General features: G+C 41.5%; 1 protein-coding gene across 2 annotated transcripts in view; it reads right to left on the bottom strand.

The window, feature by feature from the left end:
• The window catches only part of URGCP (upregulator of cell proliferation), a 120201-nt gene that overhangs the window by 99626 nt on the left and 2206 nt on the right, over nucleotides 1-18369 (bottom strand). The gene's annotated exons all lie outside the window — the stretch shown is intronic.

Genomic DNA, 18369 nt, shown 5'->3' on the forward strand with positions numbered 1-18369 from the left:
TGTGGCTCTTACCTCTGGGCATGGCTTCCCTCTAGCTGGATAGGGAGATGAACCCTGCTGCTGCTGCTGCTAAGTCACTTCAGTCATGTCTGACTCTGTGTGACCCTGTAGACGGCAGCTTACCAGGCTCCTCCGTCCTTGGGATTCTCTAGGCAAGAACGCTGGAGTGGGGTGCCATTTCCTTCTCCAATGCATGAAAGTGAAAAGTGAAAGTGAAGTCGCTCAGTCATGTCTGACTCTTCGCAACTCCACGGACTGCAGCCTAACCAGGCTCCTCCATCCATGGGAGTTTCCAGGCAAGAGTACTGGAGTGGGTTGCCATTGCCTTCTCCAAGATGAACCCTAGGTCTAGCGTTTACTCAGAGTTTCGTATTTTCAGAGCTTCCAGAGAAGCCTGCTAATTTACAGCACCTTAGAACTTGAAGGGCAAGGTCTGTATTTCACTGGTATGATTATTTGGCTGCAGTGTTTGTTCCCTCTCTGGGAACTACAGATGTTATGCTTTAAGTGGATGCTCTAACTTTACTCAACAGGCTTTACAAGATTCTCAAAAAGCTATTTCAGCTCTTAATGCTGAACAAATACAAATTAGAAACATGGTTTTACAAAACAGATTGGCCTTATTCTGACAGCTACACAAGGAGGAACTTGTACCATTATTCATACCCAGTGCTGTACATATATACCTGATGTGAGCACTAATGTTACTTATTTTACTAAACATATGAACAAAATGATTCAGGCTATGGATACTCCTGAATCCTCAACTGCCTCAATATGGAAGATGCTAACTAGGAGATCTAACCAGTCCATTCTGAAGGAGATCAGCCCTGGGTGTCCTTTGGAAGGAATGATGCTGAAGCTGAAACTCCAGTACTTTGGCCACCTCATGCGAAGAGCTGACTCATTGGAAAAGACTCTGATGCTAGGAAGGATTGAGGGCAGGAGGAGAAGGGGATGACAGAGGATGAGATGGCTGGATGGCATCACTGACTCGATGGACGTGCATCTGAGTGAACTCCGGGAGTTGGTGATGGACACGGAGGCCTGGCGTGCTGCAATTCATGGGGTCGCAAAGAGTTGGACACGACTGAGCAACTGAACTGAACTGAACTAGTTCCCCACGGTGGAAAACTATCCTAATTGTAATGATTTTGATTGCTCTGTTTTTACTATTTTCTCCCTCCATCTGTAACTGTGTAGCTGGATTTGTTTCTAGTTGCATGACAACTTTTAAGTTACAAATGGTTGCTCAAACTCCTGCGACTGTGGCAGCTCCCTCCAACTATTACTTGCTTCCTTGGATCAGAGACCTTCAATATTAGGGTTAGGAGAGTATCTTGCCTCACCAATTTAGTGATGACACCCCTTATCAGCTTGGAAGCAGTTACAGAATGAGGATGAAGCCCCTTTCCCTAGGCAACATAATTCTCCTAAAAGAAAAGGGGGGAATGAGAGGGTAAGGCAGGCAGGCCAGGGGTCTTCAAACGGAAGAAACAGGCGGCGAGTCTCAGACATTTTTCTCTCTCTCTCTTAAGCAGCAGGAGGAAACAAACTACAAGTGTTAGATTTTTTTCCCCCTTCTCTATATGAATTTTAAAACGGGTTTCTTTTAAAATTCTGTTTTGCCATAAAGACACCTGGTTCCACCTGAACTTAACTATTCTCAAACCTTGAGCTAACCAATGCATTTTTCTTATGGAAACGTTTGTCTTAAGCTATGTTAATGAACTATGTATTTACCCTAGACTGTCTCCACCTTGTTTGCCTAAGACTCAGAACCCACTTGACAAACCAGTATGTTTTACTCATGCAAATGTTCACTTAAACTATGTTAATAAGACTGTATTTGCTTGGAAACCTGCCTTTCTTCAAGATTCATGTCAATCGTTTTATGGCCAGGGACAACTCACCTTGTGCCAATGTTATCTCAAAATCCATGTTGTGGGTGAGGGGCCTGGTGCCAGGATCTGAGATTTGAGACTTTTCCTTTCTCTAATTAGCAAACTGCTAGTAACTATATAACCTCCGGCTGAAGACTAGCAGTGGGGCATTCTTTCTGCCCCCTTCTGATGTCTATGTCAGAAGCTTTCTCTCTTTTATACTTTAATAAAACTTTATTACACAAAAGCTCTGAGCGATCAAGGCTCATCACTGGCCCTGAATTCAATTACTCTCCTCCGGAGGCCAAGAATCTTGGTATCTTTCATGGCTCAACAACCTTTAACACTATTCATTTTGAACTCAGTTTCTTCTGGGGAGCATAGAGTAGGGTATTGTTTTTATCTACTCTGTCCCTCTTTTTAGTTCATATATTTGAACATTTACATTTAATGTAATTATTGCTGGGCTAGGGCTTCAGTGGGATTTGTTTCTTCTTCTCTATTCCTTTGGGTTACTTGTACCAGTTTTAGAATTCCATTTTATCAATAGTGGTTTTGTATCTATTTCTGTAGATATTTAGTTCTTGCAGTATATTATGTATATGTAAGTTTTCACAGTCCTCTGGTGTCAAGATTTCACCAGTTCCAGTGAAGTGCAAAAACCTTTCAACCCTTTAAGATCCTTTACTATTAGTTGTTCAGTTGCTAAGTCACGTCCGAATATTTGCAACCCCTAAACTGCAGCAAACCAGGCTTCCCTGTCCTTCACTATATCCTGGAATTTAGTCAAACTCACGTCCATTGAATCAGCAATGCTATCTAACCATCTAATCCCTTTCTGCCCCCTTCTCCTCTTGTCCTCTATCTTTCCCACCCATAAGGTGGCCAAATTATGGGAGCTTGAGCTTCAGCTTCCGCCTCAGTCCTTCCAATGAATGTTCAGGACTGATTTCCGTTAGGGTGGACTGGTTGGATCTCCTTGCTGTCCAAGGGAATCTCAGGAGTCTTCTCCAGCACAATTCAAAAGCATCAATTCTTCAGCACTCAGCCGCCTTTATGGTCCAACTCTCACAACCATATGTTACTGGAAAAACCATAGCTTTGACCATACAGACTTCTGTCAGCAAAGTGATGCCTTGGCTTTTTAATACACTTTTTCATAGCTTTTCTTCCAAGGAGCAAGGGTCTTTCAATTTCATGGCTGCAGTCACCGTCCAAAGTGACTTTGGAGCCCAAGAAAATAAAATCTGTCACTGCTTCCATTCCCCACCCCACCCCCCCCATTTGCTATAAAGTGATGGGGTCAGATGCCATGATCTTCGGTTTTTGAATGTTGAGTTTTAAGCAAGCTTTTTCACTCTCTTCTTTCACCTTCAAGAGACTCTTTAGTTTTTCACTTTCTGCCATTAGGGTGGTGTCACCTGCATATCTGAGACTGCTGGTATTTTTCCCAGCAATCTTGACTCCAGCTTGTGACTCATCCAGCCCAGCATTTTGCATAATGTACTCTGCATATAAGTTAAATAAGCAGGGTGACAATATACAGCCTTGATGTATTCCTTTTCCAATTTGGAACCAGACCATTGTTCCATGTCTGGTTCTAACTGTTGCTTCTTGTCCTGCAAACAGATTTCCCAGGAGACAGGTAAGGTGGTCTGGTATTCCCATCTAAGAATTTTCCACAGTTTGTTGTAAACTATACAGTCAAAATCTTTAGCATAGTCAATGAAGCAGATGTTTTTTTGGAATTCCCTGCTTTTTCTATGACCCAATGGATGCTGGCAATTTGATCTCTAGTTCCTATGCCTTTTCTAAATCCAGCTCGTACATTTGCAAGTTCTTGGTTCACAACTATTGAAGCCTATCTTGAAAACTTTTGAGCATTATCTTGCTAGAATGTGAAACGAGTGCAACTGTATGGCAGTTACTATCAGACAACGTTATAATTTTGCTTCAGATACAATTTAGAAAACTTAAGAAAAAATTCCACTGTATTAACTAATATATTTACTCTTTGTATTGTTCAATCTCCTTCCCTAATATTTCAAGTTTCCTTTTTTTATCATTTCCTTTCCAATTCAAGAACCTCCTGCAGGTCTTTTACTTTTTAAAAAATAAGGTAGATCTACTGGGGACAAATCCTTCTAGTTTTCTTCATCTGAGAATGTCTTGATATCTAACACCTTTATTTCTGAAGAATATTTTCACTACATATCAAATTCTGAATTACAGTTGTTTTCAGCACTTGGAAATGTAATGCCCCTTCTTTCTGGCCTCTCTGGTTTCTGATAAGAAACTTGATATGATTCAAATTGCTTTTCAGTTATAGGTTTTGTTTTTTTCTTTCTGCTTTCAAGAGTTTTCACCATTAGTTTTCAGAATTTTGATTATGATGTTATCTTGGCAAGATATTTTTTGGGGTGTATCCTATTTGGGGTTAGCTCAGCCTCTTGAATTTGTAGGTTTATGTCTTTCATCAATTTTTTTCCCCAGCCATTAAATAGCTTTTCAACTCCACCCTCTTTCTCCTCACCCTCTAGGACACAGATGAAATAAATATTAGATCATCTGTTTCACTACCAAAGATCTCTGGGGCTCTATTTACTTTTTTTCCAATCTATTATTCTCTGCTGGTTAATTTCTATCGCTTTATCTTTACTTTCACTGATCTTTTCACTATTGTTTCCACTCTGCTATTGAGTCCATCTATGAGCTTATTATTTCCTTTATTGTTCAGTTTTAAAATTTCCATTTGATTCCTCTTTATATTTTGTACTTCTTTGCTCAGACTATACAGTTTTGTTTCAAGCATTTTCATAAATTTTCATTCAAGTATTTTTATCTAGCCTGCTTTAAATCCTTTGTCAGATAATTCCCATCTCTGTATATCAAGACAATTATCTTACTTAAGTTAAAGTCCTGATTCTTGGTATCTATCAGTGGTTTTCAGTTGTAGCCTAGACATTTTTGATTACTACATTATGAGACTGGGATCCTACTTAAGTCTTCTGTTTTACAGGTGCCTCTGACATCAGCACAGAAAGACAGACCTCACCCCATTTCTTCCAAGTGGGGGTGAAAGTCCACCACCCTGGCTGGGAGAGTATAATTAATTTTATGCTTCAATTTGATTAGGCTACAGAATGCCTAGATAGCTAAAGATTATTTCTGATGTCTGTGAGAGTGTTTCCAGAAGCAATTACTAGCACTTGAATTGGTGAGCTGAATAAAGCTAACTGTCCTCCCCAAAGTGGGTGGATATCATCCAATCTATCAAGAGCCTGAACAGAACAAAAGTTCAAGCCTGAATGCTTAAGTTTAAGATATCAATCTTCTCCTGCCCTTAGTGTTTCTGGCCAACCTCCTCTTCTTTCCACCTCCCTCTAGTTTCTCAGGAGAACCCTAATGCCAAGTGCCAGTTTGAGGGTAGGGGAGAATGCCTTGCAATTGTTCCATACATTACTTTCAAAAACACTATAGAGGAAAGGCCTCCTTACCACTGGATGACCATGACAATCCCAGCTCCTTTTAGCCTTTTCTGAAATCATATCAGCAAGACTATCATGGAAGTCTAGGCTCCCCACTTAACCTATGCTGAGGGTGATAAGGGCCCATTTTATTCCACTGTGGTTGGCTGCAATAAAGCATTTATTGTCTGTTAACTTTCCTCTCTTGCTAAGTTGCCTCTTTCTTGGTCCTTATTTATTTTCCCCCAAAGCTCATATGTTGAAGCCCCCAGTGTGGCTATACTGGGAAATGGAGTTTCTAAGTAATAATTAAAGTTAATGATGTCACAATATTGGGTTTTGATTCAATAGGAATAGTGTCCTTATATAAAGCACACCAGAGAAATAGTGCTCTCCCCACCCAGGCCCCCTCCCTATGTACACACACCAAAAAATGACCATGTAATTATACAGTGAGAAAGAGGCCATCTACATACCACGAAGAGAGCCCTCACTGGAAACCAAGTCAGCTAGACCCTTGATCTTGGACTTCTAACCTCCAGAGCTGTGAGAAAATTAATCCGTGCTATTTAAGCCACCCATTCTGTGGTATTTATGACAATCCTAGCAAACTAATAGATTGCCTTGGCTCAAAGTTTTCCATGGGGTTGCAATCAAACTGTCACCCAGGATCATCCCAGGGATTAACTTCCACACTCACTAACATGGTGTTGGCAGGATTCGGTATCTTGTGGGATGCTGGACCAAGGACCTGTATTTCACTAGCTATTGTGAGGAGGCCTCTCTCAGTTCCCTGGCACAAGGGTCTCTCCAAAGGACAGCTAACAATATGGTAGCTGGTTTCCATCACAGCAAGGAACTGAAGGAGCAAGGAAATAAGAGAATCTGGGAGCAAATGTCTGCTCAAGATGGAAGCCAGTCTTTTACTTCAACCTAATCTCAGCAGTGACATCCCATCACCGTTTCTTTTCATTAGAAATGTCACTAAATCTAGCCCACACTCAAAGACAGATTTTAAAAGAGCCTGAATTATAGGAGGTAGGTATTATTGGAGGTCATCCTAGAGGCTCCCTACAAGGTCTCACACCATCGTTATTATCTGGTTCATGAAGATCTTTTCTGTACAGTTTTTCTATGTATTCTTGCTATCACTTCTTAATAGCCTCTGCTTCAGTTAGGTACCTACCATTTCTGTCCTTTATTGAGCCCATTTTTGCACAGGTGGCTGCGAGCCGACTAACTAAGTGTGGCCGAGAGGAGCTACCCTACGTCCGAGGTCAGGGGCAGCAGCCTAGAGTGCCAGGCTGAAATGGCACAGGAACGGCCGAGGGGACCTACCCTGTGTCCGAGGTCAGGGGCGGTGGCTGAGAGGAGCTACCCCGTGCCCGAGGTCAGGGGCGGCCAGGAGAAGCCACCTCATGCCCGAGGCCAAGGGTGGAGACCCCAAGAAGCCACCCTGAGCTCAACGCCAGGGGCGGCAGCTGGGAGGAGCCACCCATGACCGAGGCCAGGGCCGGCGGCCGGGAAGAGCAACCCGAGGAGCAGTGGCTGCGTAGGCACAGGAGGGCCTAGAGGAGCTATCCCACGTTGAAGGTCAGGAACGGTGGCGGTAAGGAGATGCCCCACGCCCAAGGTAAGAGAAACCCAAGTAAGAAGGTAGGGGTTGCAAGAGGGCATCAGGGCAGACACACTGAAACCATACTCACAGAAAACTAGTCAGTCTAATCACACTAGGACCACAGCCTTGTCTAACTCTATGAAACCAAGCCATGCCTGCGGGGCAACCCAAGTTGGGCGGGTCATGATGGAAAGGTCTGACAGAATGTGGTCCACTGGAGAAGGGAATGGCAAGCCACTTAAGTATTCTTGCCTTCTGAACTTCCTGAACAGTATGAAAAGGTAAAATGATAGGATATCAAAAGAGAAACTCCCCAGGTCATTAGGTGCCCAATATGCTACTAGAGATCAGTGGAGAAATAACTCCAGAAAGAATGAAGCGATGGAGCCAAAGCAAAAACAAAACCCAGTTGCAGATGTGAGTGGTGACAGAAGCAACATCCAATGCTGTAAAGAGCAATATTGCACTCAGTTCAGTTCAGTGGCTCAGTCGTGTCGGACAGTTTGCAACCCCATGAATCACAGCACGTCAGGCCTCCCTGTCCAGCACCATCTCCTGGAGTTCACTCACACTATGTCCATTGAGTCAGTGATGCCATCCAGCCATCTCATCCTCTATCATCCCCTTTTCCTCATGCCCCCAATCCCTCCCAGCATCAGACTCTTTTCCAATGAGTCAACTTTTCGCGTGAGGTGGCCGAAGTACTGGAGCTTCAGCTTTAGCATCATTCCTTCCAAGGAAATCCCAGGGTTGATCTCCTTCAGAATGGACTCACTGGATCTCCCTGCAGTCCAAGGGACTCTCAAGAGTCTTCTCCAACACCACAGTTCAAAACCATCATTTCTTCAGTGCTCAGCCTTCTTCACAGTCCAACTCTCACATCCATACATGACCACAGGAAAACCATAGCCTTGACTAGATGGACCTTAGTCGGCAAAGTAATGTCTCTGCTTTTGAATATACTATCTAGGTTGGTCATAACTTTTCTTCCAAGGAGTAAGCATCTTTGAATTTCATGGCTGCAGTCACCATCTGCAGTGACTTTGGAGCTCCCCCCCCCAAAATAAAGTCTGACACTGTTTACACTGTTTCCCCATCTATTTCCCATGAAGTGATGGGACCGGATGCCATGATCTTCGTTTTCTGGATGCTGAGCTTTAACCCAACTTTTTCACTCTCCTCTTTCACTTTCATCAAGAGGCTTTTTAGTTCCTCTTCACTTTCTGCCATAAGGGTGGTATCATGTGCATATCAAAGGTTATTGATATTTCTCCTGGAAATCTTGATTCCAGCTTGTGTTTCTTCCACTCCAGCGCTTCTCATAATGTATTCTGCATATAAGTTAAATAAGCAGGGTGACAAGATACAGCCTTGACGTACTCCTTTTCCTATTTGGAACCAGTCTGTTGATCCATGTCCAGTTCTAACTGTTGCTTCCTGACCTGCATACAGATTTCTCAAGAGGCAGGTTAGGTGGTCTGGTATTCCCATCTCTTTCAGAATTTTCCACACTTTACTGTGATCCACAGTCAAAGGCTTTGGCATAGTCAATAAAGCAGAAATGGATGTTTTTCTGGAACTCTTGTGCTTTTTCCATGATCCAGTGGACGTTGGCAATTTGATCTCTGGTTCCTCTGCCTTTTCTAAAACTAGCTTGAGCATCAGGAAGTTCATGGTTCACGTATTGCTGAAGCCTGGCTTGGAGAGTTTTGAGCATTACTTTACTAGCATGTGAGATGAGTGCAATTGTGCCATAGTTTGAGCATTCTTTTGCACTGCCTTTCTTTGGGATTGGAATGAACACTGACCTTTTCCAGTCCTGTGGCCACTGCTGAGTTTTCCAAATTTGCTGGCATATTGAGTGCAGCACTTTCACAGCATCATCTTCGAGGATTTGAAATAGCTCAACTTGAATTCCATCACCTCCACTAGCTTTGTTCGTAGTGATGCTTTCTAAGGCCCACCTGAATTCACATTCCAAGGTGTCTGGCTCTAGATTAGTGATCACATCATCATGATTATCTGGGTCGTGAAGCTCTTTTTTGTACAATTCTCCCATGTATTCATGCCACCTCTCCTTAACATCTTCTGCTTCTGTTAGGTCCATACCATTTCTGTCTTTTATCGAGCCCATCTTTGCATGAAATGTTCACCTGGTATCTCTAATTTTCTTAAAGAGATCTCTAGTCTTTACTAGTCTGTTGTTTTCCTCTATCTCTTTGCATTGATCACTGAAAAAAGCTTTCTTATCTCGTCTTGCTATTCTTTGGAACTCTGCATTCAGATGCTTATATCTTTCCTTTTCTCCTTGGCTTTTCGCCTCTCTTCTTTTCACAGCTATTTGTAAGGCCTCCCCAGATAGCCATTTTGCTTTTTTGCATTTCTTTTCCATGGGGATGGTCTTGATCCCTGTCTCCTGCACAATGTCACGAACCTCCGTCCATAGTTCATCAGGCATTCTATCTATCAGATCTAGGCCCTTAAATCTATTTTTCACTTCCACTGTATAATCATAAGGGATTCGATTTAGGTCATACCTGAATGGTCTAGCATTTTCCCTATTTTCTTCAATTTGAGTCTGAATTTGGTAATAAGGAGGAAACTGGAATGTCAGGTTCATGAATCAAGGCAAATTGGAAGTGGTCAAACAGGAGATGGCAAGGGTGAACGCTGACATTCTAGGAATCAGCAAACTAAAATGGACTGGAATGGGTGAATTTAACTCAGATGACCATTATATCTACTACTGCAGGCAGGAATCCCTCAGAAGAAATGGAATAGCCTTCATGGTCAACAAAAGAGTCTGAAATGCAGTACTTGGATCCAACCTCAAAAGCGACAGATTGATCTCTGTTCGTCTCCAAGGCAAATCATTCAATATCACAGTTATCCAAGTCAATGCCACAACCAGTAATGCTGAAGAAACTGAATTTGACGGTTTTATGAAGACCTACAAGACCCTTTAGAACTAACACCCAAAAAAGATGTCCTTTTCATTATAGGGGACTGGAATGCAAAAGCAGGAAGTCAAGAAACACCTGGAGTAATAGGCAAATTTGGCCTTGGAATGCGGAATGAAGCAGGGCAAAGACTAATAGAGTTTTCCCAAGATAATGCACTGGTCATAGCAAACACCATCTTTCAACAACACGAGAGAAGACTCTACATATGGACATCACCAGATGTCAACACCGAAATCAGATTGATTATATTCTTTGCAGCCAAAGATGGAGAAGCTCTATACAGTCAACAAAAACAAGATCAAGAGCTGACTGTGGCTCAGATCATGAACTCCTTATTGCCAAATTCAAACTCAAACTGAAGAAAGTAAGGAAAACTGTTAGACCTTTCAGGTATGACCTAAATCGAATCCCTTACGATTATACAGTGGAAGTGAGAAATAGATTCAAGGGCTTAGATCTGATAGACAGAGTGCCTGATGAACTATGGACGGAGGTTCGTGACATTGTGCAGGAGACAGGGATCAAGACCATCCCCATGGAAAAGAAAAGCAAAAAAGCAAAATGGCTGTCTGGGGAGGCCTTACAAATAGCTGTGAAAAGAAGAGAGGCGAAAAACAAAGGAGAAAAGGAAAGATATAAGCATCTGAATGCAGAGTTCCAAAGAATAGCAAGAAGAGATAAGAAAGCCTTCTTCAGCAATCAATGAAAAGAAATAGAGGAAAAGAACAGAATGGGAAAGACTAGAGATCTCTTCAAGAAAATTAGAGATACCAAGGGAACATTTCATGCAAAGATGGGCTCGATAAAAGACAGAAATGGTATGGACCTAACAGAAGCAGAAGATATTAAGGAGAGGTGGCAAGAATACACAGAAAGGATCTTCACGACCCAGATAATCATGATGATGTGATCACTAATCTAGAGCCGGACATCTTGGAATGTGAATTCAGGTGGGCCTTAAAAAGCATCAGTTCGAACAAAGCTAGTGGAGGTGATGGAATTCAAGTTGAGCTATTTCATATCCTGAAAGATGATGCTGTGAAAGCACTGCACCCAATATGCCAGTAAATTTGGAAAACTCAGCAGTGGCCACAGGACTGGAAAAGGTCAGTGTTCATCCAATCCCAAAGAAAGGCAATGCAAAAGAATGCTCAAACTACGGCACAATTGCACTCATCTCACATGCTAGTAAAGTAATGCTCAAAACTCTCCAAGCCAGGCTTCAGCAATACGTGAACCATGAACTTCCTGATGTTCAAGCTGGTTTTAGAAAAGGCAGAGGAACCAGAGATCAAATTGCCAACATCCGCTGGATCATGGAAAAAGCACGAGAGTTCCAGAAAAACATCTATTTCTGCTTTATTGACTATGCCAAAGCCTTTGACTGTGTGGATCACAGTAAAGTGTGGAAAATTCTGAAAGAGATGGGAATACCAGACCACCTAACCTGCCTCTTGAGAAATCTGTATGCAGGTCAGGAAGCAACAGTTAGAACTGGACATGAAGCAACAGATTGGTTCCAAATAGGAAAAGGAGTACGTCAAGGCTGTATATTGTCACCCTGCTTATTTAATTTATATGCAGAATACATCATGAGAAATGCTGGAGTGGAAGAAACACAAGCTGGAATCAAGATTGCCGGGAGAAATATCAATCACCTCAGATATGCAGATGACAGCACCTTTATGGCAGAAAGTGAAGAGGAACTAAAAGCGTCTTGATGAAAGTGAAAGAGGAGAGCGAATAAGCCGGCTTAACGCTCAACACTCAGAAAACGAAGATCATGGCATCCGGTCCCATCACTTCATGGGAAATAGATGGAGAAACAGTGGAAACAGTGTCAGACTTTATTTTTTGGGGCTCCAAAATCACTGCAGATGATGACTGCAGCCATGAAATTCAAAGATGCTTACTCCTTGGAAGAAAAGTTATGACCAACCTAGATAGCATATTCAAAAGCAGAGACATTACTTTGCCAACAAAGGTCCATCTAGTCAAGGCTATGGTTTTTCCTGTGGTCATGTATGGATGTCTGAGTTGGACTGTGAAGAAGGCTGAGCGCAGAAGAATTTATGCTTTTGAACCGTGGTGTTGGAGAAGACTCTTGAGAGTCCCTTGGACTGCAAGGAGATCCAACCCGTCCATTCTGAAGGAGATCAACCCTGGGATTCCTTTGGAAGGAATGATGCTAAAGCTGAAAGTCCAGTACTTTGGCCACCTCATGTGAAGAGTTGACTCATTGGAAAAGAGTCTGATGCTGGGAGGGATTGGGGGCATGAGAAGGGGACGACAGAAGATCAGATGGCTGGATGGCATCACAGACTCGATGGACATGAGTCTAAGTGAACTCCAGGAGATGGTGCTGGACACGGAGGCCTGGCGTGCTGCTATTTATGGCATCACAAAGAGTCGGACATGACTGAGTGACTGAACTGAACTGAACCTGCATGAAATGTTCCCTTGGTATCTCTGATTTTCTTGAAGAGATCTCTTGTGTTTCCCGTTCTATTGTTTTCCTCTGTTTCTTCCAATTGATAACTGAGGAAGGCTTTCTTATCTCTCCTTGCTATTCTTTGGAACTCTGCATTCAGATGCTTATATCTTTCCTTTCTCCTTTGCTTTTCACTTCCTGTCCTTTCAGAGCTATTTGTAAGGCCTCCTCAGACAGCCATTTTGCTTTTTTGCATTTCTTTTCAATGGGGATGGTCTTGATTCCTGTCTCCTGTACAATGTCGCGAACTTCCGTTCATAATTCATCAGGCACTCTATCTATCAGATCTAGTCCCTTAAATCTATTTCTCACTTTCAATGTAGAGTCATAAGGGATTTGCTTTAGGTCATACCTGAATGTTCTAGTGGTTTTCTCCACTTTCTTCAATTTCAGTCTGAATTTGGCAGTAAGGAGTTCATGATCTGAGCCACAGCCAGGTCCCGGTCTTGTTTTTGCTGATTGTATAGAGCTTCTCCATCTTCAGCTGCAAAGAATATAATCAATCCGATTTCAATGTCAACCGTCTGGTGATGTCCATGTGTAGAGTCTTCTCTTGTGTTGCTGAAAGAGGGTGTTTGCTATGACCAGTGCAATCTCCTGGCAGAACTCTATTAGCCTTTGCCCTGCTTCATTCTGTAGTCCAAGGCCAAATTTGCCTGTTACTCCAGGGGTTTCCTGACTTCCTACTTTTGCATTCCAGTACCCTATAATGAAAAGGACATCTTTTTTGGGTGTTAGTTCTATAAGGTCTTGTAGGTCTTCATAGAACCGTTCAACTTCAGCTTCTTCAGCATTACTGGTCGGGGCATAGACTTGGATTACCATGATACTGAATCGTTTGCCTTAGAAACGATCAGAGATCATTCTGTCGTTTTGAGACTGCATCCAAGTACTGCAATTTGGACTCTTTTGCTGAGTATAATGGCTATTCCAATTTTTCTAAGGGATTCCTGCCAACAGAAGTAGATATAATGGTCATATGAGTTAAGTTCACCCATTCCAGTCCATCTTAGTTCACTGATTCCTAGAATGTCGATGTTCACTCTTGTCATCTGTCAGTTTTCATTCCAATCCCAAAGAAAGGCAGTGACAAAGAATGCTCAAACTATGGCACAATTGCACTCATTTCACATGCTGGTAAAGTAATGCTCAAAATTCTCCAAGCCAGGCTTCAGCAATATGTGAACCACGAACTTCCAGATGTTCAAGCTGGTTTTAGAAAAGGCAAAGGAACCGGAGATCAAATTGCCAGCATCCGCTGGGTCATGGAAAAAGCACAAGAGTTCCAGAAAAACATCTATTTCTGTTTCATTGACTATGCCAAAGCCTTTGACTGTGTAGATCACAGTAAAGTGTGGGAAATTCTGAAAGAGATGGGAATACCAGACCACCTGACCTGCCTCTTGAGAAACCTGTATGCAGGTCAGGAAGCAGTATTTAGAACTGGACATGGAACAATAGACTGGTTCCAAATAGGAAAAGGAGTACATCAAGGCTGTATATTGTCACCCTGTTTATTTAACTCCTACGCAGACTACGTCATGAAAAACTCTGGACTGGAGGAAGCACAAGGTGGAATCAAGATTGCTGAGAGAAATATCAATAACCTCAAATATGCACATGAAACCACCCTTCTGGCAGAAAGTGAAGAACTAAAGAGCCTCTTGACAAAAGTGAAAGAGGAGAGTGAAAAAGTTGGCTTAAAGCTCAACATTCAGAAAACTAAGATCATGGCATCTGGTCCCATCACTTCATGGGAAATAGATGGGGAAACAGTGGAAGCAGTGGCTGACATTATTTTTCTGGGCTCCAAAATCACTGCAGATGGTGATTGCAGCCATGAAATTAAAAGATGCTTACTCCTTGGAAGAAAAGCTATGACAAACGTCAACAGCATATTAAAAAACAGAGACATTACTTTGCCAACAGAGGTCCGTCTAGTCAAGGCTATGGTTTTTCCAGTGGTCATGTATGGATGTGAGAGTTAGACTATAAAAGAAAGCTGAGCGCCGAAGAATTGATGCTTTTGAACTGTGGTGTTGGAGAAGTCTCTCAAGGAGATCCAACCAGTCCATCCTAAAGGAGATCAGTCCTGGGTGTTCATTGGAAGGATTGATGCTAAAGCTGAAACTCCAATATTTTGGCCCCCTGATGCAAAGAGCTGACACATTTCAAAAGACCCTGATGCTGGGAAAGATTGACGGCTGGAGAAAGGGACGACAGAGGATGAGATGGTTGGATGGCATCACTGACTCGATGGACATGGGTTTGGGTGGACTTGTGGAGTTGGTGATGGACAGGGACACCTGCGTGCTGTGTTTCATGGGATCTCAAAGAGTCGGACACCACTGAGCAACTGAACTGAACTGAACAAGGTCTCAATGGCCAAATGTGGGACAATTTAAGCAGCACAATAAATGATTACTCTAATGGATTAAAATTGATAGAATAAAAATCCATGAGTCCATAATGTTCTATAAAAAAATTGAATAAGTAAACATATCTTCAACACATGATGAGGTTATGTCCTGATAAACCCATCCTAAATTGAAAATACATTTAATACACCTATCTTACTGGACATCACAGTTCAGCCAAGCCTATCTTAAATGTGCCTAGAACACTTAGGTTACTCTACCTGAACTTGGAAAAAGTCATCTAACACAAAACCTATAATAAACTATTGACTATCTCATGTATTTTATTGAATACTATACGGAAAGTAAAGATATAGAATGGATGTATGGAATGGTTGCAAGTGTATTTGTTGTTTACCTTTCTGACTGTGTGGCTGACAGCTTCACTGTCACTAACTAGCATCATTAAGAGTATCATACTACTTATCACCAGCTCAGGAAATGATCAAAGTTCAAAATTCCATGTACAGTTTGTACTCAAATTTGCTTTTGCAAAACACAAAATTATAAATTGAATCACTCTAAGTCAGGGACTGTCTGTAAACAAATGGAGGGGAAAGGAAAAAGCTATTCCTTACAGTACAATTCCATTTAACAAAGGTAGAAAGAAAATTACCATTTGGTACATACCACATAAATAAATGCTGTGAGCAAGAATGGAATCTAAAATTACTGGATGAAATTCTGATTCTAAAAAATAAGGTAAATGCAAAGTCTTAAATTTTCTCCCTACAGGCTACTTATTAATTTATAAAGAAAAATTTTAAGTTTATAGTACACAAACCTGATAAATAACAGAATAACCAGACTTAACCAACAATGACATCGATTTCATATACTTGTAATATGCTGCACAAGAAAGATACATCACTTCTGTAATATGTTTTGCCAAAAATTTATAACCTTAATCAATCAGAACACCCAAACTGAAGGACATCTTACAAAATAACTTTCCAATACTCCCAAGTGTCAAGGGCATCACAGAAAAAGAAAACCTAAAGAACTGTCTAAGATTGAAGGTGGCTAAGATGACAGGAAAAACAAACACATGGGATCTTAAATCAGATTTTGACCAGAAAAATGACACAGTGTGGATAGTGAAATTTAAATAAAGTCTGTAAATCAGTAAATAGTATTGTATAGGTGTTTCCTCAATTAATTAGTTACGTAGTATGTGAACATTAAAAGCTGGATGAAAGGTATACAAGGACTCTGTGTATTGCTGTTATTATATAGCCCACCAGGCTGCTCTGTCCATGGGATTCTCCAGGCAAGGATATTTTTCCTGACCTAGGATTGAATGTCTCTAATCTCCTGAATTGAGGCAGGTTCTTGCACGGAATATATTTTGTCTCAATACAGTTGCCTATTCTGGACATTTTATATAAATGGAATCATATGGAAATGGAAGTTGTTTGTAACAGTGTTTTCAAGGTTCATCCTGAAATTTTTAAAATCATGTAAATCAGTAACATGTATATAGGTGTTTCCTCAATTAATTAGTTACGTAGTATGTGAACATTAAAAGCTGGATGAAAGGTATACAAGGACTCTGTGTATTGCTGTTATTATATTTAAAACAGCTTTGCCTGCTTGCTAAGATGGTTCAGTCGTGTCCAAATTTTTGCGACCCTATGTGATCCATCAGCCCACCATGGCTGGCTCTGTGCCATTGGGATGTCTCCAAGTATAGTGGGATTGCTGGGTGGGTTGCTATTTGCCTCACTTTTCCATAGTGGAATTTTCCTGACCTAGGGATTGAGCGCATGTCTCTTACATCTCCTGAATTGAGGCAGGTTCTTTACTAGTAGCGCCACCTGGAAAGCCCAATTTTAACATTCACTTTTCAGCATATAGAGGCTTAATTAGATCCCTGTTTATTTTTGCACCAGGGAACATACTGCAATATTTTTATGTCTCAATATAGTTTGCCTAGATCTTAATCCATTTTATATAAATGGAATCATATGGAAATGGAAGTTGTTTGTAACCAGCTTCTCTCGTTTAGCATGTTTTCAAGGTTCATCCATTGTTATATACTGAATTGTCTCTCCCACAAAACTAAGATCATGGTATTTGGTCCCATCACTTCATGGGAAATAGATGGGGAAACAGTCGAAAGTGTCAGACTTTATTTTGAGGGGCTCCAAAATCACTGCAGATGGCGACTGCAGCCATGAAGTTAAAAGATGCTTACTTCTTGGAAGGAAAGTTATGACCAAACTAGATAGCATATTCAAAAGCAGAGACATTACTTTGCCAACAAAGGTACGTCTAGTCAAGGCTATGGTTTTTCCTGTAGTCATGTATGGATGTGAGAGTTGGACTGTGAAGAAGTGCTGAGTGCTGAAGAATTGATGCTTTTGAACTGTGGTGTTGGAGAAGACCCTTGAGAGTCCCTTGGACTGCAAGGAGAGCCAACCAGTCCATTCTAAAGGAGATCAGTCCTTATTGTTCATTGGAAGGAATGATGCTAAAGCTGAAACTCAAATACTTTGGCCACCTGACATGAAGAGTTGACTGATTGGAAAAGACTCTGATGCTGGTAGGGACTGGGGGCAGAAGGGGACGACAGAGGATGAGATGGTTGGATGGCATCACCAACTCGATGGACACGAGTTTGAGTGAACTCCGGGAGTTGGTGATGGGCAGGGAGGCCTGGCGTGCTGCCGTTCATGGGAACTCAAAGAGTCGGACACGACTGAGCAACTGAACTGAACTGAAAAGGTGTTGACGGTCTAATGCCAGTACCTATGAAAAGTGCCTTTATTTGAAATTTGGATCTTTGCAGATGTCAAGTAAAGATGAGGTCATTAGGTGTGGTGAGTCCTAATCCAATGATTGAGTCCTTATAAAAAGGGGAAATTTGGACACAGAGGTAAGACACACACAGAGGAAAAGATGTTGAACTTTTTTATGTGCTTTATTGACCATTTCTCTATCATTTTCGAAGAGATTTCTACTCAGATTGTTTCCCTAGTTTTTAATCAGTTTATCTTTTTTATTGAGTTGTGAGAGTTCTTTATATATATTGAATGCATGCACACACACTGTCGTATCTAACTGTTTGCGATCCCATGGACTGTACCCTAATCAGGTTCCTCTGTTTATAGGATTTCCCAGACAAGAATGCTGGAGTAAGCTGCCACTTCCCCCTCTAGGGGATCTTCCCAATCCAGGGATTGGACCTGCATCTCCTGCACTGCAGGTGATTCTTTACTGGTTGAGCCATCTGGGCAACAATTCTAGATACTGAATCTTTATCAAATACACGATTTGCAAGTATTTTCTCCCATTCTGTGGGTTGTCTTTTTGCTTTCTTGATGGTGCTATTTAAAGCACAAAACTTTTACAATGTTATATCTGGTTTGCAATACTTTATACATCTAAAATTACTTCAACATAAAAAAAACTAAAAATCTATGTAAGACGTTTAGAAGACTATGCTCTAGACTACCGAAAGGAAGGAGAAATGGAATTTTTCCTTTGCTATTAAATACAATTGTGTTTTTCTTTTCCAGATTATACAA

The sequence above is a fragment of the Ovis aries genome, chromosome 19 (assembly GCF_016772045.2).
Source record: "Ovis aries strain OAR_USU_Benz2616 breed Rambouillet chromosome 19, ARS-UI_Ramb_v3.0, whole genome shotgun sequence".
In the NCBI taxonomy this organism is placed as follows: Eukaryota; Metazoa; Chordata; class Mammalia; order Artiodactyla; family Bovidae; genus Ovis; species Ovis aries.